The sequence below is a fragment of the Chinchilla lanigera genome, unplaced genomic scaffold, assembly GCF_000276665.1.
Source record: "Chinchilla lanigera isolate Chin_1 unplaced genomic scaffold, ChiLan1.0 scaffold00133, whole genome shotgun sequence".
Taxonomy (NCBI): Eukaryota; Metazoa; Chordata; class Mammalia; order Rodentia; family Chinchillidae; genus Chinchilla; species Chinchilla lanigera.
The window spans coordinates 1820458-1846652 of record NW_004955534.1 but is presented as its reverse complement, the minus strand read 5'-3'; the positions used below and the strand labels follow the sequence as shown (position 1 = coordinate 1846652).

Sequence of the window (26195 nt, the reverse complement as noted above, 5' to 3'; positions counted from 1 at the left end):
AGAAAGAAAGAAAGTGATAGAGAAAGAAAGAAAGAGAGAGAGAGAGAGAAAGAAAAAAAGAAAGAGAGAACAAAGGAGGAGAGAGAAAAAGAAGGGAGGGAGGGACAAGGCAGGGAGAGGAAGAGAGAAAAAAGAAAGGAGAGAGAGAGGAAGGGAGGATGGAAAGGGAAGGGAAGTAGAAGGGAGCAATAGCGGCAGGGAGGAAGGGAGGAAAAAAGGGAAATGTCAGGGTCCATAGGCGTGATGTAGAGAGGATATTGGCCAGTCTAGTTTTCAGGATGATTCAAAGTGATAGAAGTGGATCTGATTACCAGGAATATATATCCTTGTTGAAAATTCTGAAAGTCATACAAGCAGAAAATAGGGTGCATTACAACAAAATCTGAACCAATTATTAAATAGTATTGGCATTCCTAAAACAGGAAAGAGATACATTTCAGTAAGAAACAAAAATAAACATAAAGGAAGTAACTTAGAAAGTATATTTATGGACAGTGAATCAAATTGGTGGTATAATTAAGCACCCATCAAAAGCAGGTGCATTTTTCTCTTAATTGTATTTTATGAGAGTTCTTACAAAGATCTCTTGAAATACAATCACATATTAGCATTCTATTCCTAAATAATTTTCATCACTCTTAGTATAATCCATAAATCTCATATTGTGCTAAGTTCAATTCTATGCCTCCTAACTTGGCTATGAATAAGTGCTGGTGACTCTCCTGAGACACAGTGGAAATACTGAAAACCTTCACTGTCCATTTATTCTGATCACAACCAAAAAAAGCATAAATTCTATTTACAATAAAGAGCCATGACACAGAAGTACTCCATCTTTTGGTTACAATTCAATTTACATTAAATATAAAATTATTGATTGCTGCCCAGACATAAGCTACAAACCATAGCTCTAAAGATCAATGAATTTAAATGGCACCAAGTGTAGTGAACATCAAATCAGCCAATAAATTTAGTACAGTGCATCCCTAAAGGGAAATTATCATCAGACCTGACACTTTATCTCCATGAGCAAATGTGTTTGTACAGAGACAGTACATTTCTTTTTACAGGCAAGCCATGGAAATCCAGTTTGTGTATTCTATTACTAAGAAAGAATTCACAATGAAAACAAAATAGAATTTTGAAGAACATAATAAGGCCTCCAAATAAAACAAAGCCAAACAAATGTGATGCCCTTGCACATCAGTTCTCAACCAATAGATTCTTACTGCTTTTCCTTCAAGTTAATCTGCTGCCGCTTAATCCAGTCATTGGAGACATTTGAGCCCTGTTAAGGGAGTTCCAGATTCTACCTTTGTTTCAAAGCCAAAGTATATTCTGTTCAGTCACCTCAAGCCCAATTTATCATGACTTCTATGGCTACCAGCACTTTTTAGACAAGCTTCCTTCCTCCTGCTGTGAAGAGAAAGTCTCCATCTTCTCTCAGCCACAATTTCCTCATCTGAGAAAAATGGGATAAGAAAAATAAGTATTTCACAGATACATTGTGAGAATGAAGATGTAACTTACTTAGAGGATCTGATTCAGTACATGCCAGGGTAGGTGATTATAAAAAACAGCTAACAATGATCACAATAGTAATATCATTATGAGTTTTCTACATTTAATTTACCTCCTTTAGAACACATGCAATTCTCAAGTTCTTGTGTTTTCATCACTCAGACACAATCAATATTTTCTCTAATTCCAGTTTTCTCTGCAAGGTCTTTTACTTGGCCAGTCCTACCCCTCATATGTGGCCTAAACATACTTTCTGACTGATTGCCAATCAATCTTTACACAGGCTGAACTTAAGGCATTTAAAGCTGACATTTACGCTGACACAAAATCATGGATTTTAGAGTTGGACAAAATCCATGATATTACTTAGCGCGGGGCATCCCAACTCAGCTTATACTGTAGGTCAGGACAGTGTTGAAATACTTTCCAATGGATAATGACAATAAAAGAGAAAGTGTAGAAAGACAAGATAGAAGTCAAGGCTGAGTGTGGTGGCACACACCTATAATCCCAGGACTCAGGAGGCTGAGGCAGGAGGATCATTACGAGCTGGAGACCAGCCTGGGCTACAAAGTGAGCTCAAGGCCAGCCTGAACTGCATAGCGAGACCCTGCCTCAAAAAGAGCAAAACAAACAAACAAACAAAAAGACAGAAGTCAAGAGTCCATTTAAAACTGTACCTTCCTGCCTTAGGGATTGGTTGTTTGGCAAGATAAACCAAGCCTGAATCTCTTCGTATTACAGAGGAGGAATCTAGGAGCCCAAAAAGGTTAAGTGACTTGTTCAAAATCATAAAAAACGTTTGTGGCGGAGACTGCATTAGCATGCAGATCTTCTGGCTACCAATTCAGCACTCTCCCTAAACCATGCTGCCTCAGGGTACATCCTCATTTTTGAATAGACTCTGTTGAGTTCAAACCCATAATAAATTCCTCAGTATGTCTGGCCTGTTTCAGATATGTGATCATAGGCCCTTTTAAGCAGTCGTACCCTCCTCCAAAGGAGTAAATTCTCAATTGTTTGGCTCATCTGCATTAGGGCTCCAGCTCTAGTCAACTATAAACTATGTTGGCTGCTGACCCTGCTATTTCTTCCATTCTGTATTCACCTGGTCCTTTCATCTACACAATGTTATTTTACTGCTAGTAATAATATGATTTTCTCTCATACACAATCTGGCTCTAAGTGTCTGTTCAGTGAAGGACTATAGACTAACTGACCAAATGAATAACTGAAATTTTGTCTCTCCATATTACTAATGGAGTCTCATACCTTCTTGGATAACAGTGTTGGGGTTACTCAATTTTTTCTGACCCAAATACTCATGGCCTTCCTACTTGGGGACCCATGGGGGCTGAGAAGATGAAACTCAGTAAGCTTAGAATAGGGAAAGATAATTCCTCAAGTGAATGATTGGTGATGAATAATAGGGGTCACAAGATACTTGTTTATATCTTAAGGAGTTGACACACTTTGACCTGATGACCTCAGGGCTAGAGTCTTTTCATAAATTCACTTCGGCCTTATTTCTTCCTCATTCTACCTTTCTTCATGGCAATTCTTAGCACAATGCTTGGCAAATAGAAGCCAAGCATTTCACAAAGGTGTGTAGAACTCAATTTCCTTTTGCAACTTCAAATCTGCTTCCCAAACTCCCCTTCTACACATGACCTATAAACTAGTTATTCCTAAATTTAAAAGAAAATGACAATTGTCTGCAACATTAAGACCTTTGGTATTTTGGGGTTTTAGCAATGCTGAGTCTCAACTTTGACTATGTTAGCTTGAGATTTCTATTTTCTCCATTTTCTAATACCTAGAACTTTGCCTGTTACGAACAGTGTATGTGTAGGTAGCTGTTTTAGTTTCAGCAACGGTTCCCTCTAACCTCTGCCATGACATATTCTATGTAGTGCTGGCAGGATGCTGATTAAGTGGATGACTTTGACAACAGCCAGATTTAAGTTCAATTCTTGGCTTACTGCTTAACTTCCCAGCTATATGACCTTAAACAAGTTATTTTACCTCTTTGTGCCTAGGAGTGCTTATCTGTAAAATAAGAATGATAACAAATACCTATCAGCCCTATAATAAAAAATATATTTTATCTCTGTCTCCAGTTCCTGGCACAAAGCTCCTAAAACCTTTGGAATTTCCTAAGTGATAGAGTGCTTTGTTATTCTTAACTAGTCCCTTTTCACCAGAGCTGAGTCGCAGCTGTAGAGTTGAAGGCCCATATCTAGGACCCCTAGATATCTTCTGCATGATGGCTGGTCACAAGAAAGGACAAATGTGATTAGAGGGTAGAAACTTTCAGCTCCACTCCCAAACCTCCAGAAAGGGCAACACAGGTGGAAATTAAACTTTATAAAAGTTCATAAGAGACTTAGAGAGATTCCAGGTTTGTTAATAAACATGTTGTGCTGGGCAGGAGGGCATGGAATCTGTGCCCCACCAATACCATCAATCTCATGCTTTGTCCTCTTCCATTTGGCTCTTTCTGAGTTGTATAATAAATTGGTATGAATTATAAGTAAAATGCTTTCTAGAGGTGTGGGAATTGTCAAACTTAGGAGGGGTTATCAGAATTCCTATATCAAGTGGCATGGTGGAACATACCTGTAATCTCAGCACTTGAGAGGCTGAGGCAGGAGGATCGTTGAGAGTTGGAGTCTGACCTGGGCTAAATAGTGAGTCCAGGCCAGCCTGAACTACATAGTGAGACCTTGCCTCAAAAAATGAATTCCTATTTCAATAGTAAACTAAGACCCCATATGTGACTACTGCATGAGGTAGGGGAACCCTTTTGAGACTAAGCCCTATGAACTGTGAGGTCTGGGTTAAATTTGTGTAGGTTATGTAAGAATTGAATTGAATTGTTAGACACTCAGTGTCTGCAGAGAATTGGAGAATTAGAGAACTGGCTAGTGTTGAAAACATACTGCTTTTGGTGTCAGTAGAAAAAAAGAATAGACTACCTTATACAGCTGTTCTTAAGATTATATAAAATCATCTGTGATATACACTGAATAATAAAGAGGAACTATTACAATTACATGGTTGTGCTTCTTCCACAGCTTCTGAGTCATGCCAGTGTCTTCTGCCTAGAACCCAAGTTAGCTTGGCTATGGCCTTTAGTCCCCATCTCATCTTAACCATTTTTCTTCATCTTGAACTAGACCTATCCTTCTCCCCTAGCTACCAGCAGAAGTCCTGCTAAAAGAAGTCAGACATCCAAACTCAACTTTCCTCCTTTATCTTTGGGCATCAGGCATTCTGTCAAAGCAATAAGCCAGCTATACCAAAGCATGACATTGCAAGTAGGCCCAAGCCATCAGGGAAACTCCCTGGACATAATATCTGCCCAATTCCAGGTGAAATTTGCCTCCTTTCTTCAGGTGCTGGATATGGATAGTGGGCCATTCTTCTTGGTTAAGAGCTTTAACCCTGGTTCAGCTCAATTTTGGCCTCCTCATCATCCCTTCTGAGTCTCAGCATGCCTCAGAGCATGTGCATTTGACTAAAAAGGCAGAAAAAGACAGTAAGGTAATGTTGGTTTCCTGACTTTTAGAATGACTTATGCTCCAAAAGGTTTTAAAACTAACTTCAAAAATAATTTAAAATTATCAACTACTCTTCTTAGGATGGTCAAGAAGGTTACCATTTACCTTAAAAAATCACAGACTTTTTCCATGTGACTAACATATTACCAGAAGTTTCTGACTTCTTTGTGAGAATCTAAATATCCTAGCAAAAATTTTAAATACTATATGTTATGGGTTGTATCTGCATATTCCTGTCCTTACCGAAAGCCTCATATGTTTAGGATCTAGAGTGTGTAATGTTGGAATTAAGGGTGTGCGATTACTACACTATTCTGCTGATAGGTTTGCCATAGTCCTAGGTAGGACTGAGGGTGTCCCACCCTAGGTGTGACTGCTACTAGCCCTAAGAGCAAGTATCCTGGATACAATATAAAGGACAGAAAGTATCTGTTCCTTGTTGCTGATTAGCTCACCTGCTGCTTGTTGATTTTGCTGTCTTTGGCCTGCTATGAACTGTTTCTCCTCTGTGATGGCCCTCTGCCATGCCACTCTGCCTTGGAGCCAACCAATTAAGCACTGAAACCTCTACACACAGTGAGATGAAATAAACCTTTCCTCCTTTAACTTTCTCTGTTGGGTATTTTGTCTAAGCAATGAGAAAAGTAACTAAACCACTACACTTTCTGCTGACATCAGCAGGGAAGAAGTGCATAGAAAGGACCACTGAGGCCACTGTGACCCCTACAACAAGACCTTGGTTGTGTGAGACCACCACAGGAGCCTAAATGAATGGTACTCCTCTGTTGATTTTTAAAGGATCCTAATCTAATTGCCTTTAGATCTCAAAGTCAAAATAAGATTTTCTTGGAGAAAGATAGAATCAAATTCATTTGAATAAATGAATGTTGGGTCCACGACCAAACCCCAAACTGCCATGCATGTGTATCTTTATATGACAGACTTGTTTCTAAATGTGGTGTATGTAAAAAGGTCTTTAAAAATAAATTCACCCTGAGGCACCAAGACGGTGGAGTGGTAAGCAGCAGAGAAAGAGCCTCTCCGGGTGTTGCCATACAGAAGCTGGAATATAGCAATATGAGGAAGAAAAGAATGAGGGAAGTGGATCCCGTGGACCCAGGAAGGATCTGAAGGATGAATTGAAACACACAGAGAATGAAGAGAGAAACTTCAATGGAGAAGAAGGAGGTAGCCAGTGGCAGTGCCTTCTCCCTGAGAAGGGACTCACTGTGTGAGAGGAGCAGTTCAAACCTGTGGACACACAATGACTGCTGATCACCCCAGAGGCTGCCACAGAGAGACACCGCAATGGAGGGGAGCATTGGACATGAAAGACTGCACTACCTGGAGGCGAGTGCTGAGGGCTGAGTTATACCATGCTAGAGAGTGACTGGCTGGGAGCCACGTTGGAGAGGGGCTGGCTGAGCTCAGAATTCAGAGTGGCTGCTGGCTCCATCTAGTAGCTCGCCTGGGCTTAGAACCACAAAAGGTGCACTGATGGCTGCAGGCAGAATGAGGCTGGTCTCTCCCAGAAGTTTCAGGCTCAGTGAGATTATCCACTATCATACCAAAATGTTACTGCTGGCTTGTTGGGATAAATCAACATGGATCGGGACTCTGTCTCAACACCTTGTCTACCAGTGACAGCAGAGACAAACCTGGAATTGGACTTTTTTTTCCTCTTTCTTGTTTTTTTTGTTGTGGTAGTGGTAGTGGTTTTGTTTTTGTTTTTGCTTTTGTTTTCACCATCATTGTTTGATCTTTTTTTGTTGTTGTTGTTGTTTGATCTTTTTTATATGAGTTTGAACATGGTTTCTAGCCTCTTTGTGGTTGTGATTCTGTTCTTCTTTTTATCTCTTTCTTCTCTCTTTCCTTCCAGTCTTGTGCAGCAGTTTCCAAAAGATAGCATGATCCCCTGTTGTCCTCCAGCCTTACTTCTAATTTCTTCCTCTTCATCTATGTTTCTTTTTTCCCTAAGCCCATTTAAATTTTAACCACTTAGGGTAACATTGATATATTAAAGACTTATATACTGCATATAATTTTCTGCATATAATTTTCTGGTACTTTTTAGATTTTATTATATAACCACAAATTCACTTCACGTGGTTAAAGGTGGCAAATGAATGAATACTTCGTTTTGTCATTTTCTAGGCTGTAATTGATGCTATTATAACTGATGGACCACTTCAGCCAAAAGTGACATCATTGTTCTAAAACGCTATTCTTCCAGGTATTCCAAGACTGAGACTGACTAAAGGTCATAGAAAATACTGTGGCACAGTGCCAAAGACCCAGGGGCTTGGCCAAACAGGCAGCAACCTCTCAGATCCAAATAACTGAAAACACGGGATCTTACAACAGACTCAAAACTCAAAAACCAGTTACACTTGGAAAACACCTCAGAGAAGTAGTCATTCCCAAGGATTCTAAATACTAGCAATAAAGCAAACCACCACAGGCAATTTACAAGCATCACCCCAGGAATTAAACCAAAAAAGAGAAAAGAAAATGAGAAGACACTTAAACATGATGCAAACCCAGACATCCAGTTCATCAAAGGCAAACCCAGGGAGCAATGAGGAGAGACAACCTGAAAGCCATGCACCTGGCCTTAAAGTGGTAACAACAAAGCAACTGAATGAGGCTCTAGAAAAAATTCAACTCAGAAATAATCTCTCAGATAACTGCAGAGATGATATCCACAATGAAAACCATTAATGATTTAGTGACTCCAGAGCAGATATAGACAAAAACTAGAGGAGCTGAAGAAAATTATGGAAGCCATGAATGCTTAGCACAACAAGCAAACAGAATCCATAAGGGAGAGTCAACCAGATGTCTAGGAGAATAAAAATTCCATTGAAAGTATCCACAGCAGATTAATGCAAACTGAGGACAGGATCTCAGATATAGAGGACAGACTTTTGGTTACCGATCTTGAAAAGAAAGATTCCTTAAAGGGATCATGATAAATCAATAAGGCAGCTGCTAAATGAGGCAAAGAAGAATGACTTAAGATTGATTGGAATCAATGAAAAAGCAGGAGATAGCACAAATGATACAAAAAAACTGTTCACAGATGTTATGGCAGAAAAATTCACTGGTAGGAAAAAAGAATTTAATATACAGGAATGTGAAGCATATAGAACTCCAATTAGACCTCCAATGATCAAAAAAATCTACAACCAGGCATATCGTAGTCAAGATTCCACAAATTCAACACAAGAATAGAATATTAAAGGCTGTTAAGGAAAAGAAACAAATCACCTATAAAGCAGAGCCCATCAGAATTACAGCTGACTTCTCACCAAAAACCCTCAAGTCAAGGAGAGTTTAGAGAGAATTATTTCAAGTTCTAAAGGTAAAAAAAACTCAACCCAGATTAATGTACCCCACAAAATTATCTTTCAACACTGATAGAGAAATAAGATACTTCTATGACAAAGAACATCTTAGGAAAATTCTGACCATCAAACCAGCACTCCAAAATCTTTTGAAGGACATTCTGAAAGGAGATAACAAGGAATACAACTCCATGAACCCAAACGGAAGGAATCCATCAGGCAAGGCACATAATTAAACAGAGGGAGGGGAAAAAAAAAGGTGGGAGAACCAATAACAGGAAAATAACATGACAAGGATAAGGCAATACTTATCAGTTATAACCATCAATTTTAGTGGTCTCAGTTCACCAATCAAAAGACACAGACTGGGAGAATGAATCAAGAAGCAAGATCCAACAATATGATACATATAAGAAACACATTTAACTCAAAAACAAATTCATAGACTGAAAGTCAGAGGATGGAAAACAATAGTCCATGTAAGAGGAATGGAGAAAAAGCAGGGCTAGCTATTCTATTTGCAGACAAAGTGAATTTTAAGCCAAGACTGATTAAGAGAGGTAAAAAATACTCACTAAATCCTTGTAAAGGGAAAAATCCAAGAGGAAGAGATAACTATCATAAATATATATGCAACAAATATCAGTGCACACAGCTATACAGAACAAACAGTAACAGACATGAAAAATCATATAAGCACTAAGACAATTGTATTAGGTGATCTCAGTAACCCACTATCACGAAAAAACAGATCACAGTATTCAACCCCACAACAACAGAATACACATTCCTCTCAGTTGTACGTGGGATGTTCTCCAAAGTAGACCACATACTAGCTCATAAAACAAGCCTAAGTAAATGCAAAAGAATTAAAATTATCCCATGCATATTATCAGACCATTGTTCAATGAAATTGGAAAGCAAAAGCAAAAGAAACCACAATAACTTCATAAACAAGTGGAAATTAAACAGTACCGTTCTGAACAATGAGTCACAGATGAAATTAAAGAAGAAATTAGACAGTTTCTACTACTAAATGATAAAAACAATACAACAGACCAGAACTTACGAGACAAAATGAAAATAGTCCTAAGAGAGAAATTTATAGCAGTGAATACTTATATTAGGAAACCAGAGCAAGTGCAAATAAACAACATAATGGTGAACCTCAAACTTCTAGAAAAAGAACAGTAGGCTAAGCTAAAAGCTCCTATGATGAAAGAAATTATACAGAGCAGAGAAGAAATTAATGCATTGAAACTAAGAAAAAATACAAAAAATCAATGAATTGAAGAGTTGGTTCTTTGAAAGATTAAATCAAATCAACAAACTTTTATCAACTCTTATCAAACAAGGAAAGAAAAGACTCAAATCCAGGCAATTTGGAATGAAGAGAGTGAAACTAAAATGCACAATGCAAAAATCGGGAAGATCATATACAACTAATTTCAAAACATGTATTGTAATAAAATGGAAAATGTAGAAGAAATGGACAGATTTCTACATACACATGAATTTCTAAAGCTGAATCAAAACAATATATAAAAACTCCACATAATCAATCAATGAAATGGAAGATGTAATTTAAACCTACCAACAAAGAAAAGCCCAGGTCCTGATGGATTCACTGCTAAATTCTACGAGAAATTTGGAGAACACCTAATACCAATACTTCCCAAACTCTTTAATGAAATTGAAAGAGAAAGCCAGGCATGGTGGTGCATGCCTGTAATCCCAGCACTAGGGAGGCTGAGGCATGAGGATCCTTGTGAGTTCGAGCCCAGCCTGGGCTACAACGTGAGCTCAAGGCCAACCTGAACTACATAGCGAGACCATGTCTCAAAAACACACACACAAAAAAAAAATGAAAGGGAAGCAATACTCCCAAATTCATTCCTGGAAACAAGCATTACCCTGGTTAAAAAACCAAAACCAAAAACAAAAAAACAGAGAAGGACGCAACTCAGAAAGAAAACTGCATGCCAATATCCATAATGAACATAAATGCAAAAATCTTCAATAAGATACTGGCAAACAGAATGCATCAAGTCATAAAGAAGATTATACACCATGACCAAGTGAGATTAATCCCAGGGATGCAGGGATGGTTCGGTATAATTAAATCAATAAATATACTACCTCATATTAACAGAGCCAAGGACAAATATCATATAATTATCTCAACAGATGCAGAAAAAGCTTTTGACAGCACCCACTCATGATAAAAAATAACCTACAGAAAATTGGAATAGATGGTATTTATCTCAATCTGATAAAATTCATCAATGACAAACCAATAGCCAACTGTCATGCTAAAAGGACAAAAATTGAAAGCTTTCAATCTAAAATTAGGAACAAGAGAAAGACGTCTACTATCTCTACTCTTATTCAACATTGTCCTGGAAACTTTAGCTAGAGCAATCAGACAAGAGAAAAAAATAAAAGGAATAAGGATAGAAAAGGAAGAAGTGAAATTATCATTATTTGCAGATGACATGATACTCTACAGAGGAGACACCAAAAACTCCACTAAAAAACTACTACATTTAATAAGCAAATTCAGTAATGTAGTTAGATACAAAGTCAACACTGAAAAGTCAATAGCTTTCCTATACACAAATAACAAACACACTGAGAGAGAAAGTAGGGAAACAACACCTTTCACAATACCACCAAAAAAAATGAAATACCTAGGAATTGATCTAACAAAGGATGTAAAAGACCTCTACACTGAAAACTACAGTACTCCAAAAAAGGAGATTGAAGAGTATATCAGAAAATGGAAAGATATCCCTTGCTCTTGGGTCGGTAGAACCAATATAGTGAAAATGACCATACTTCCAAAACTGTTATACAGATTCAATGCAATTCTGATGAAAACTCCAACAGCATACCTCACAGAATGAGAGAAAACAATCCTAAAATTCATTTGTATTCAGAAGAGACCTAGAACAGAAAAGATAATTCCGGGCAACAACAGCAAGGCAAGAGGCATCAAAATTCCTGACTAGAAATTATACTATAAAACTACTGTGATAAAAACACATGGTATTGACCAAAAAAAAAAAAAAAAAAAACCACAGACTCAAAGATCAATGGAACAGATTGGAAGATGCAGAAACAACCCCAGACATACTCAATCACTTTATCTTTGACAAACTTGGCAAAAATATTCACTGGAGGAAAGATAGCCTCTGTACTAAATGGTGTTGGAAAAACTGGCTCTGCACATGCCAAAGATTAAAATTGGACTGCTGTCTTTCACCGTGCACTGAGCTAAATTAGAAGTGGATCAAAGATCTAAATACTAAAACAGAAACATTAAATCTGCTGGAAGACAGAAGAGGTAAAACACTTGAAGACACTGGTGTAGGCAAAGACTTTATGAATAAAACCCTGATTACACAGGAACTATCACAAAGCATCAACAACTGGAATCTCATCTTTTTAAAAAGCTTTTGAGTAGCAAGAGAAACCACCGAAAGGGTGAAAAGACAACCCATAATGTGGGAAAAAAATGTTTGCCAGCTGTTCCTCAGACAAAGGATTATTATTGAGAACATATAATGAACCAAAAAAAATCAGCTCTCCCAAATTTAAAGACCCAATTTAAAAATGGGTATCTGAAATGAATACACATCTCTCAGATGAGGAAATACAAACAGCAAATAAATATATGAAAAAATGTTCAAGATCACTGGTCATTCAAAAGATGCAAATTAAAACAACACTGAGTTTCCATCTCATCCCTGAAAGAATGGCTATCATCAAGAGATCAATCAATAACAAATGCCAGCAGGTCTGTGGGGAAAAAGGAACCCTTCTCCACTGTTGGTGGGAATGTAGACTAGTGCAACCACTGTGGAAATCAGTGTAGAGATTCCTCAAAACACTAGGATTGGAGGTCCCATTTGACCCAGATACTTTCTGGGTATCTTTCCAGAAGAATTAAAACTTTGTACCACAATGATCTATGTGGACTCATGTTTATAGCAGCACAATTTGTAATAGCTAGATCTTGGAAATGACTAAAATGTCCATCAGCCACGGAATGGATAAAAAAGATGTGGTCTTTAAATACAATGGAGTACTATTCAGCCATAAAGAAGGATAAACTGGAGACTTGTATATGTAAATGAATGTAATATGAGACCATACTCATAAATGAAATAAACCAGATGCACATGTTTAAACATTATATAGTCTCCCTAGTGTGAGAAGCTGGAAGAGTAAATTAGAATCAAATGCACAACAGACATTGTACAATGGGAAGAAATTTCAAAAGGAAAGAAAAAGTGAGATGAGGGAAAGGAGAAAATAAGAAAGGGAAAAGATATACAATTATCTTCTATAACTATCATATTTATCATACATGTATATGTACAAGATAATTATGATAGTTATACCACTCATTTCTCTGAGTTCATTGAAAAGAAAGGTTTATGCTACTACTGTTTGGACAATTAAATGCCTATATCTTTTACCCTGAGGAACTAATTTAAAGATAACAATGCAAAAATTTTTTCAAAATAAAATTAAATGGTCGGATTGGGATGTAGCATGTGTAAGTTTCCCAGTTTAATCCCCAGTACCACAGGGAAAAAATAGATAATTAGTCTTTTCAGAGGCCACACTTAAAATGACCTAGAGCTTCTGAAAAACATTTTACCTTAAAAGTAACAAAGGCATCTGAAGCAATATCAACTGTTCCCAATTCCACATACTTGAAGAAATCTCTGAATTGATTATAAGAAAGGATCATTTTTGCAAATGGCTCATGTCAAATGCATTCTCTCAGTATTATCCCACAATGTAAGGAGATCTGTGGGGCTTTATATCTGCTGCATAAATAAGAGAGAAACAGAGAACTTTGTTATCCCATTAACAAAATAATACTAGTGACATCAAAAGAACAATTTCACTACTGCTACTAACGGAAACACAGATACCATTTATCAAATTCATTCAAGCATTATTCATCCATGATCTCTTGGTCAGCACTATTCCAGATGCTGATGATAACACAGTAAACAGCAAGGTCATTGCCATGTTAGCCCTCATATTTTAGTGAGAATGTGTCTGGAGAAGGCAGGTGGGAGACTTCATGTAAAAATAATTTTGTATGTTCAGAAGTGTTGTGTAAACTGAAGACAATAAACTGAGCAGTATTATAGGGCATCAATACTCTAAGAAAAGATAACAATATGCAATGTGTTAACCATTTTACCCTCCTATTATCTTGTTTTGAAATGTTTTCTCTTTAAAATAAAAACATAAAAGAAAATAAATTATTGACCCATATTTCAATAATAGCAAAGGAATCTGCTATTTAAAGGAATCTCTGTAAGTCCTCTAGTAAAGCAAATAAACCACCTATTAATTTATTAGCAACATCTGGATTTCCACATGTTGCTTTCACTTTAAGGAAAAATAGTAACCTATTTTCTACTGATTCTCAGAAGCATGAAGACATTATAAAGAGATAATGCCAGAATCTTGCCATCTCTACAGTGTAGCTACAGTTAGCTAGAAGACCTGTCTTAGTTCCATTATACTAACACATAGTGTCCTAGAGTATCAAAGGGCCTTGGAGACCAGGTTCCCATTCTACAACATATCTAAAATAAGCTTTCACCCCAGAACCAAGATTATGAAAATATCAAGCTGATCACAAACATATTTTTTGCCTGCTTCCAAGCACACAGATCACATCACATGCCACGGAAGATAGTTAGAAAAATAGATGTGAGATAGATAGATACAGAGAGATGAGATAGAGATAGAGATAGAGATAAAGATGCCCCAGTCCATAGGTAAGATACATAAGCCAATGGTGGCATCCAAGATGGCTGGCACAATTAACATGTAAGCTGGCAAATATACGCTTGAGTCTCTGGTAAACTGCATCCAAACTTTCTATATGAAGAGTCCTGTGGCCAGGAGAGAATGAATAGTAGTCCAATTTCGGGTTGCCAACATGGAGAAACATTTACAATAGACCAGATGGAGGGAGAAAATTTTCTCTCTTTTTCTCGGTAGCCATCACCCCGCCCCATTCACTGCCTTAAAGCTTTTCTCCTTTTCATATCACCATTATGCTTTCCGACACTTCAGAAGGTACAGGCACCCAAAACCCCATGGTTCCCAACAGTTCTCCCCTCTGCCTACTCCCAGCCCACCGTCAAACCAAGCCTTCAGAGTTCCTCATAGTCCTTACATACAAAGGAGTCAAATTTTGAGGATAATTTCGTGTACTTTAAAACAGGAACGCACTTTGAATATTTATGCATATGGTCCCTCCTTCCATTGATGATTTAAGATACTTTACTTAAAAATATAAAACAACAGAAAGAAAATATAAACGCAAAAGTTTTTGGTGAAACACAACTCTCTAAATGACCCTTTTAAAGGGGTGGAGTGAGAGGAGGGGAGAACAAAGCAGGATAGTTTAATTATGCAGCTCTTCTGGACATAATCAGATTGGTTACAGGGATAAAGCTTAGAGGGTCATGGGGAATAAATGGTTAATTTATGCCTTCAGCTCTCCCTCTCAAATATCAACTGTCTCCATCAGGGTTTTGCTAGAACAGGGGTATACTTTGAGTGGGCTATAATTGGAAAGGGAGATTTGACCTTAGGCAGTATATAATTAAGTGCCAAACTGAGTGGCAGGCAGTGCCCTAGAGATCAGAAGCAGAGAGATAAGTGGGAGCTGCAGTAAATGTAAACTGTTTTCTGGAGCAAGCTAGGGAGGAAGCCGGAATTCTGCATGTCTCAGTAACTTATTTTTCACTAGTCTTTTTCAGTGATCATGCTCACACTCCCTGAAGCACTGCGAAAAGTGAGTGTACTTCCTATCCAGTTATCCAAGGAATAAATGAATGATCCCTCTCATGAAATTTCAGGGATTAAATATAAGTCTTTATGCATGAATGGTACAAATATTTGGACATTTGGGGTCTAGAAGAACATTGCTCTATAATGTAATTTGGTGACTATAATTGCACGGTTGTCACAGGATGGAAGCAACTGCTCCTGAAATGATCTACTGAGGTCTGTGACCCACTGTGTCTAGAGCTTGCTCAGGTGCAATGATTTATACTATAATGGTTTAAAAGGGGAATGAAAAGGGAAGGGAAAGAGTGTTTCTTTTTCCTCTGGAGGAGCTCCAGTCTTTGCTTTCACCTTGGATGTCATCTCCTGGCTTCCAGCACAGATTCTTCATCCTTCTGGCACAGACCCTTCAGCTTTCCACTGCAGACCCTTTGGCCTCCTGATATGGACTCACACAGGACACTACACTGAATTCCAGGCCTTTAACTGGATCCTTCAGATCCCCAGTGGGCAGACAGACCTTTTACACAATTCCACATCTGACTCTGTGGGCAGCCATTGTAAACCAATCTTGTAAGTTTTTGTATGTTTGTATATATTGTATTAAATCTGTCTCTCTTTTAAGTAAGCACTGAATGCTACACCCACTTTCACTCAGAGAATATATAGCTTATGGCACAGAGAGCAGGATTTGATGCTCCAAAAGCACTGAGCAGAATTTGATGTCCAAAACAACTCTCTCACCTCTGGCAAAATACCACAAATTTCCACTATTAGAAAGTCATTTCTCTACATCTTATAAGTTTCTCCATTTTCAAGGATCCTCTATGAAAAAGTAAATATTGCAAACAAAAGTAATTCCTCAAATAATTATCAGGCATCCACAATGTGATTTTTTTAAAAAAAGTAGATTGGACTTGCAGTCAGAAGAGTAATTCGAACTCTTTATCAATTATTATCTATGTGACCTTGGGAAAAATATTTAGCTTCTCTAAGTCTTTCTTTCTTTTCCTGTTAAATGGCAACAATAACACCTTCTGCAGCTTTGTACGGGACTGCTGTTGAAATGTTATGGATGTAAAAGCACTTTGTAGACTTTAAAGGATTATAAACTGTATAGCATTACTGTGACCAGCTAAATCTCTTGTAAGATTAGATAATTTAGTTGACAAGTGGAGAAACATTTGCATCCTGTTTAAGATAAACAGACTCAAAATCCAAAAACAATTATGTCACAGGCAACTCACAACTGACAGCCCAGGCATAAATGGCCTTTAGCTAACTGAGTCTCTTTTAGGCATGTTCACATTTCACCAAGAATCTCCCCTGGTTGGCCCTGGTTCATTCTGGCTTTGGCTCCTGTTGTTGGACATTGTGATTGGGGTTTCAGACTACAGGGCCCACGGCTTGGCTCTAGCTTTTACGCATTAGTTCTTTCTCTGGAACTTTCTTTCTTCTAATGTTTTGCCCCTGGCAGCAGTTCCACCTGTGCTCCAATGTATCTTCCTGCTGACTGACTTCAACACACTCAACCCACCAGTTAGAACAATGTCCTGGAGTCTTGCTTCTCTGCCTCAGTAAGCAAGTCTCTATTAAGTGCCTCCTACCTGACTGAACGCAGTGCTCCTCCACCAGGTAAGTGGTTTCTATGGCGACAACAGCAGTGACCTGGAGGTAGTAGGCAGGGCACAGGTGCACCAAGATGGAGGAGAGGAACTCAGAAAAGTAGGTCAGAAGGTAAAAATGTAGTCTTTGTCTGCTTTTCAGGCACTCCGTGCAACACATTTGGAGTAGGTAGATGGAAAACGTTTAATGACCTTAAAAGGATTATAAAATAATAGAGGAAATGTAGACAATTATATCGTCTCTTAGGAGCTTAAGCGCTGCTAAGAAAATACCATTTTGGGAGGACTCTCTCTTTGGTCACCAATTTGCCACCTAAACTAGCTAAAGCTGGAAAGGCCTTAGGTAAAACATGATTACAACATATCATTTGACACTGGGTGGCAATGCTATGTTTGAAATACAAATTGTGATGGCCTCCTTTTTTCTCTGCCATGAATATGAACATATATATGAATATATATATAAGTATAAATGAATGTATATATAAATATTATGCATGTATATATTCAAACATATAATTTACATTGGGATATAACATACACACTGTAAAGTATACAAATCTTAATTGAATTACTCAATAAGATTTTATCTATGTATATGCTCATATAACTATTGTTGGATCAAGATATAAAATATTCTACCACACCAGAAACCCCTTTGTACCACAAGATCAATCTTACCCCTACACAATGCAATAAGATAGTCAGTATTTTAATTTTTAATCGTCTTTTTACCTATGTTTTAAGCCCTGGGAATTTATATTTGCCTGAAAAGCTTCAGGCCCTAAATATCGGCCTCCCTCAGTGTACCTGGACAGCCCAGCTCCGAAAATATTTTGTCATTTTTGACTGCTTTAAGCTGCTCAGAACCTACTGACCCGAATACCACCCTCCTCTCATAACTAAGACAACATCTAGCTGTTACCAAAATGTGAAGGGACAGCCAGAGGCAATAGGGCACAAATAAGGGCCATGGCAATGTTAGAACCAGCTGACAGAGGGTGATTGACCACTTTGCAAGATGGCCAAGAAAAGACACCTTTTCAAGAGCCTATAGACTGTGAGGAGAACTGCACCTCATCTGTGAATTATTGAGTCAGAAAAGACTGCCATGAGGAAGCTGAGATTGAGTTGACTTAAAAGAGGGAAAAGCATGAACAAAAGTTTACATACACAAAAGGACATGATAATTTCAGGAGACTCAGGGAGCTCTGTGTTGCAACAGCATAAAAGGATAAATGTGTGGGGAGATGAAGCCAGAGAAAAACTAAAAGTTGGGACATGAAGGACCTGTAGGGTCCATAAAAAGTTCAGATTTATACACTAGGCAAAGAAGAATCACTAAATCATTTGGACCAGGAAAATGACCCAATCAGATTTGTACTTTAAAAAAATACTCTGTCAGCAGTGTGGACAATTTAAGAGAACAGCATGAAACTAAATATTACTAAATGGTAATATGCCCATAGTACATTCAGCTGTAGATGTGCTATGGGCAATTGCATATGTATGAGTGGAACTTAGGAGAGAGATTCGGAATGATGGTAAGTTTGGGAGTCAAATTTATATAAATGATCCTTCTCAGAAATAAAGCACAGGACAGAGTACAAGGCCAAGGTTAGAGCCTTGGGAAACAACATTGAAGGTTCCAGCTGAGGAAGCAGAGCCAGAAAATGAGGTAAGAGATAAAAGAAATAAACAAGCAGTAGCCAAAGGCAGGAAGATTTTTCAAGGAAGGGTTGGTTAATATTTCATATGTTGTAATGCATTGCACGACAAGAAAAATATCCATTGGTTTAGCAATACGGTCACTAGTGACCTCGGTGAGGACAATATTGGTGCTAGATCACACCACACTGAGGAATGAACAGGCAGTGAGGTCAGAGGCAAACAGTTTAGAAGTGCAGCTGGAGCAAGAAAAAAAGGAAATACAAGAACTAGAGGGGAACCATAGTGATAAGGGGTAGCATATGAGTGGGATCAGAATCATCGCCAGAAAGTATTATTCCATTGGAGATGTTGTCACAGAGAGCCAAGCACCCACTAAGAGATTGGCAAGAAAAGTTTTGAAGTTTAAGCTCAGAAATTTTATGATTCCTGCTGAAAAACAGTGAGGCTTCCAACATAAAGCTTTACTCAGGTTCACTGGAGTTTCTTCAACTGTGAATGTGGAGCAAAAAACATCAAACCTTTAATGCTTGCTGTAAATACAAACTAATGATTTGAAAGTGAGAATAAGAGAAAAACCATTTGTGCCTTTGGTTTTTATTACATAAAGTTAAACAAAACCAAACAACATATGCTAAGGTAAAATATAAAGTTTGGCTTATCTCAAATTTTTCCTAATTGGTGTATGAATTACATTTTAAAAATCCCACATGGTAAGTCTAGAGCACTTACCTAGCATTCTCAAGATCCTGGGCACCAAATGAACAAACAAACAAATACATTCTCCATGGAATTAATTTATTTTTTAAAAAAACTTTTATTAGCACATGTTTATAGGGCCATGCACATCTACTTCTTAACTCTTTTTAATCCCCTTCACTTCCCTCCCCGCCCTTCCCTCTCTGTCCATGTCTTAATTCCTTCCCATATGCAAAAGATTTTATCTTGCTATTTCCATTATTTATCTTTTATTTTACTATTTATTTACATTTTGGGGATTTTATGCAAGAGAAACCATGTCATATTTAAGCTTCTGTGTCTCACTGATTTCATTTAAATTATGGTCTTAAGGTGCACCCATTTTCCTACAAATGACACAAATTTATCCTTCTTTAGGGCAGAGTAATACTACACTGTCTACAAATACTGTACAGTGATAACTCAGGTGTTCAATTCAATTCATTCCAAATTTGTATTCAAACACCAAAAAGTTCGAGAATTCAACGTATTTATCCCATAAGAAATAAAGAAAAATCAAGTAATTGGTTTTCAGGCCCAAAACTTATAAATTCATTTTTCCAGGACTTTACAAAGTTTCACAATGATTTCTTCCTTTACCATGGTTCTCACAGTTTTCCTCCTAGCTTTACTGCTGATATCACTAACTTTCTTGGGAGCCATGGTTGTAATACTTTACACAAATAAAGCGCAAAAATGAAGCTCAATGACGAATGTTTGAATGCACTAACACAAGCGCTATATGTTGTCTGGGGGAGAGTGGCGCTAAGACTGAAGCATCTCCCCTTTGTGCCTGCTGCAAGACCCGATGTATGACTCACTCTCAGCTGGTTCAGGCTTTTTCATGGTGGATTTTCAGTTTTACTATCAAGCAGTTACGAACACCAGGCAGAATTTTTTTGAACTTTGCTGTTTTAGTAGTGGAAAGTTCAAGCATGGAGCTACTCAATGACTGAGGCATCCTTGTACATTTTCTTTATCAATTTATCTGTTGGTGGACATATAGGCTGCTTGCAAGATTGAGCTATTCTGAACTGTACTGCTATAAACATGGGTGTAGTCATGTACCACTTCAGCATGATGTCTTTAACTCATTAGTGAAGATACCTAGGAGAGGACAAGCTGGGTCAATTAGAATCTCTGGTTTCAGTTTTTTAAAGAATCTCCATACTGATTTCCACAATGATTATACTAGGTTACATTCTCAAAAATAGTGTAAAAGGGTTGCTTTTTCCTCTCTGCAACTTCACCAGCATTCCTTATTATCAGATTTCTTGATGATAGCTATTCCTTCTGAAGAAAGATGGAATCTCAGTGTTGTTTTAATTTGTATTTCTCTAATGGCTAGAAATTTTGAACATTTTTTATGTTTTTATTGGCCATTTGTTCTTCTTCTGAGAAGTGTCTGTTCATTTCAGTTGTCCGTTTTTTATTTGGAGGGGTCTAATTTTTTTGAGTTCTTCAATGTTAATATTAATATTGTAGATATTGGTCCTATGTCCAAGGAATAGTGGGCAAAATATTTTCCCAATCTGTAGGTTGTCTCTTTACTCTGCTGGTTGTTTCCTTTGCTGTGTAGAAGTTTTTAATTTTATATGACCCCAATTGTTGAGTCTTGGTTTTACTTCTTCTGCAGTTATGGTTCTGTTCACAAAGTCTGTGTGTACACCTATGTCTTCAGGAGTTTTACCTATTATATCTTTAATATTTCTGTTTTAATGTTTAAATTTTGGGTCCTCTTAGATCTTAACTGAGTACATGTTAAGAGATACAGGTCTAGATTCAATCTCCTGCATGTCAATAGCCAATTTTCACAGCACTATTTGTTAAAGAGGTTATTTTTCCTTCAGCATCAGTTTTTTTTTTTTTTTTTTGGTTTTTGGTTTTTCTCCGGTACCGGCAACCGAACTCACGACCTTGCGCTTGCCAGGCAGGCGCTTTTGCCGCTGAGCTAAATCCCCAGCCCCCCTTCAGCATAAGTTTTTGATCACCTTCTGAAAGATCAGGTGGCTGAATGTGTTTCATGTTGTTTCTGCATTCTCTATTTTTTCCATGGATCCTCATGTTTGTCTTTGCCACTGTTTTTAATCACTGTAGCTTTGCAGTATAATTTGAAGTACAGGATTGTGATGGCTCCTGTCTTGTTCTTGTTGCATAGAATTGCTTTGGCTATTCTAGCTCTCTAATGGTTTGCTACTAATCTTAGTATTGTTTTCTCTAGTTTTGTGAGGAATTTTACTGGTATTTCAACTAGGACTGCATTAAATCTATATCAGTTTTGGAAGTATGCACTTTGTTACTATATTGCATCTGCCTATCCAGGAAAAGGGGATATCTTGCAATTTACTGATGTCTTCTTCAATTTCTTTTTTCAGAGTACTGTAGTTTTTTTTCTGAATACTGAAAGCTTTCCCTCTAAAATCAGGAGCAAGAAAAGAATGTCCAATTTCTCCAGTCTTATTCAACATAGTCCTGGAAACATTAGTCAGAGCAAGAATTAGACAATAGATAGAAATAAAAGGAATAATGATAGAAAGGAAGAAGTGAAATTTTCATTATTTTCAGATGACATGATACTCTACATAGAAGACCCCCAAAACTCCACAAAAACTGTTAGATTTAATAAGCAACTTCAGTAGTGTAGCTGGATTCAAAGTCAACACTCAGAAATCAATAGCCTTTCTGTACACGAATAACAAACACACTGAGAGAGAAAGTTCGGAAACAACACCTTTCACAATAGCATCCACCAAAAGGAAATACCTAGGAATCAATCTAACAAATGAGGTCAAAGAAATCTACATTGAGGGGCTGGGGATTTAGCTCAGCGGCACAGCACCTGCCTGGCAAGCGCAAGGTTGAGAGTTTGATTCCTGGTACCAGAAAAAAAAAAAAAAAAAAAAAGAAAGAAAAAAGAAAAAAAAGACATCTACATTGAAAACTTCAGCACTCTAAAAAAGGAGATTGAAGAGGATATCAGAAAATGGAAAGATACACCTTGCTCTTGGACAAGAAGAAACAATATAGTGAAAATGGCCTTCAAAAACTGTTATACAGATTTAATGCAATCCTGATGAAAATTCCAACATTATATCTCACAGAATGAGAGAAAACAATCCTAAAATTCACTCAGAACCAGAAGAGACCTAAATAGCAAAGGCAATTCTGGGAAACAAAAGCAAGTCAGGAGGCATCACAATCACTGTCTTGAAATTATACTCTAAAGCTACTGTGATAAGAACAGGTTGGTACCAGAATAAAAAAATAGACCCAAAGATCAGTGGAACAGATGAGTAGATGCAGAAACAACTTCAGATATACTCAATCACCTTATCTTTGACAAACTTGCCAAATACCTTCACTGGAAGAAATATAGCCCCTTTAATAAAACTACAACAAGCATTGTTAATTTCCTACCACTTTGTTTGTATCTCTGTATTGTTTATACTGTTCATTTGCTATTTTGTAAATGGTTGTCTGTCTTTTAATGTTTTCCTCCTTTTATTTTTAAAATTAAAAAAAATAAAACTGGCTCTGCACATGCTGAAGATTAAAATTGGACCCATGTCTTTCACCATGCACTGAACTAAATTAGAAGTGGATCAAACATCTAACTATTAAAGCAGAAACATTAAATCTGCTGGAAGAAAGAATAGGTAAAACTCTTGACACTGGCATAGGCAAAGACTTTATGAATAAAATCTTGATCTCACAGGAACTATTACAAAGGATCAACAACTGGAAAACTTTCTGCACAGCAAGAGAAACCACCAACAGAGTGAAGAGACAACCCATAATGCGGGAAAAAATGTTTGTCAGCTCTTCCTCAGACAAAGGATGACTGTTGAAAACATATAAAGAACTGAAAAAAATCAGACCTCCCAAATTTAAAGCCCCAATCCAAAAATGGGCATTTGAGATGAAAACACACTTCTCAGAAGAAATACAAACAGCAAATATATGAAAAATGTTCAACATCACTGGTCACTTAAGAGATGCAAATTAAAATAAAGCTGAAATTCCATCTGAAAGAATGGCTGTCATCAAGAAGTCAACCAATCACAAATGCTTGAGGGGCTGCAGGGAAAAAGGAACACTTCTCCACTGTTGGTGGGAGTGTAGACTGGTGCAAGCACTGTGGAAATTGGTGTTTTCATCATCAGAAGAGCTCTGGACCTCGTTGTCACCTGGATGGCTGTGGAACACTTCTGGGGAACTCTGGTCCTTATTTTGAGTGTTGCTACCTGGCTCCAGTGCAGATCCCTCAGCCTGCTAGCACAGATCCTTCATCCCACTGGTGTAGACTTTCTACTCTCCACCATGGACCTTTGGGCCTTCCCAGCCCAGATCCTTGAAACAGGCCTGCATGATACATTGTTGTGGGCTCTTAGCCTCCAGTTGGACTTGTAGGGGGCATTGCCATGGGCTCTAGGTCATGCAGGACATTGCCATGGGATCTAGGCCCTCACCTGGATTCTTTGGGTCTCTAGTGCAAGGACAGATCTCCTGCACTCTTTGTATTTGACTCTTTGGGTGACTATTATAAATAATCCTATAAGTTATGTTTATTAAATTGTTTCCCTTGCCAATCCTGATTACAATACTAGCCCTTCAAGTTGGAGCCCTTACTCAAACATATGGCCCAGGCCTTCAGTATTATGCATCATACTTTGATGTGGCTCATTGATAAAACTTCTCAAATGAGAAAGACAGTTTTGTAAAACCACATGGCTCTTGATTTACTGCCTGGAGCATAGGGAGACACTTGTTCTCTGTTACATATGAAGTGTTACATTTATATACCCCGGACCTTTGAGGGGGTGGGATATGGGGAACTGCGCAGAATCCTTCAAAGCTCAAGTGTGTCTAAGGACACCTGAGGATGTGACCCTGATGTCTAACGCAAATGTACAGTGGGATACTATGTAACCATGACTTAGCACAGGTAAGCACCCTTGCCTGGGGTACAGCACTATACAAGAATGTAATTATATGATAACAACCTGTGTAAGAATTATACATTAAAGATGCAGGTGGCTCTTGTGCTCTTGTGCTCTTGCACTCTTGTGCTCTGCTCCATGCTGCCTGCCATTGTTGCTGAGGTCCCGCACATGTGCATTCTTCTTTTTTTACCTGGGAACCTCACGTCCAAAAATCTTCCTTGTGCCTTGTGAGCTGGCTGACAGATTTCTTTTGCAATAATCAGGTCTTCAAAATGCCTGCACTGTTTTTACAATTCACAATATCCAAATGGGCCCTGTTGCAGTTTCTCTCTAGATCTTCCAGACCTGGGGCTGACCTTCCTTTTGGGAAGCCAGGTTCCCCTTCTTGTGAGCATCCGGTCAGGAGCCTGGGAGAGAGTTCAGATTGTTTCATTGTTTTCTCTGCCTGTGGACCACCTTTCCAATTTCCCTGTAGCTTACAATTTTTCCCATCAGGTCCTTCCCAGTGCCCAGTGATCAGCTTTTGTTCTTTGCTTCACCAAGTTGTTTTCCAGAGTTTGTTTTCCAGCTCTCAGAAAAACTGATTTTTGCTTCTGATCACCATGCTCTGTCAGAAGCAATTTATTGACACAGAAAAAGTAGGTCAAAATATTATGACCTATAATTTAACTTATTTCCCACTAAGCCAATCTCTTTCTGACTACATCAAAATATCCTATGCATGCTCAAAACATGGGCTTGGAAAGTAACCAATTAAAACTGAAAGTTCAAAGACCTGTATGCCCATGTTTATTGCAGTACTACTCACAATTGCTAAAATATGGAACCAGCCTCAGTGCCCATCAAAAGATGAATGGACAAATAAATGTAGTGTATAATGGAGTATTACTCAGTCATAAAGAAGCAGGAAATCCTGTCATTTTCAGGAAAATGGATGAAATTAGAGGACATTATGTTACATGAGATAAATCAGAGAAAGACAAGTATCATGTGTCTGCTGTTATATGTGGAAACTAAGACAATGTTGATCGGAAAGTAGAATGCATAGTAATTGCAAGTGATTGGAAGGTGCGGTTAGAAAAAGGGAGTGGTTGTATATGATTGGTACACACTGTGTGCATGCATGGAAATATGCTAAATGCCACTAATGTGCACAATTAATAAAATAAAAGTAAAATTTTTAAAAATAAACAAAACTGAGAAGTCAAACACTTGTGAATGAGTAAGATATTCAGCCAATAAATATTTACTAAGCATCTACAATGAGCTAGACATTTCTGTAGTAACTAGATGTCAACAACAAAATAGATATGCCTGTGTAATTTCTTTTGGAATCTGATCAACACCTTCAGGAGAATTGTCACCATTTCCAAAATATTTAGTTTTGAAAAACATTTAGTTTTGTAGTAATTTCTATCCTAAAATCATATTTATCTTACTATATTAAAAATGTCATATTAGAGCTGGAGGGACCTTAAAGATCACTGCCCTATCCTATCCTTTTTTACAGATGGTAAAGTTGAAGTGAGAAATTTAAAATATAATTTTTAACTATTAGAGGCAGAGTTAGGAATCAGGATTTCAAATTCTGATTCAGTCCTCATTTTATCAATGAACATCACCTTGGTGAAACTACACCTCTCCTGAACACCTACCTGCACTGCCTCCACCTCCTTTGATTGGCTTTTCAATAACTAAGTCTTCAGATTTTTTTTTGAAACAAATAGTAATGTGTCTATCATCCATGAGCACTTGGTCTACATTTAAAACATAGAGCTCTCCATTTTTAGGAGATGCAAGTAGGATAGCTGGAAGAGATAACCTACCTTTGGGTATTTAGGTGAAACATTCAAAGATATTCAGGTTGCTTTATCTCTATTGTCTGACTGCTAGTGAGGAGAATGTACAGTCTTAAATTTTCTATTCAGAATTTTAATTAAATTGTGGCCTATGGCA

At 37.7% G+C, this 26195-nt stretch overlaps 1 pseudogene; it reads right to left on the bottom strand.

The window, feature by feature from the left end:
- The window catches only part of LOC102025507, a 12376-nt pseudogene extending 10543 nt beyond the window's left edge, over window positions 1-1833 (bottom strand).
- Between the last annotated feature and the right edge of the window lie 24362 nt (window positions 1834-26195).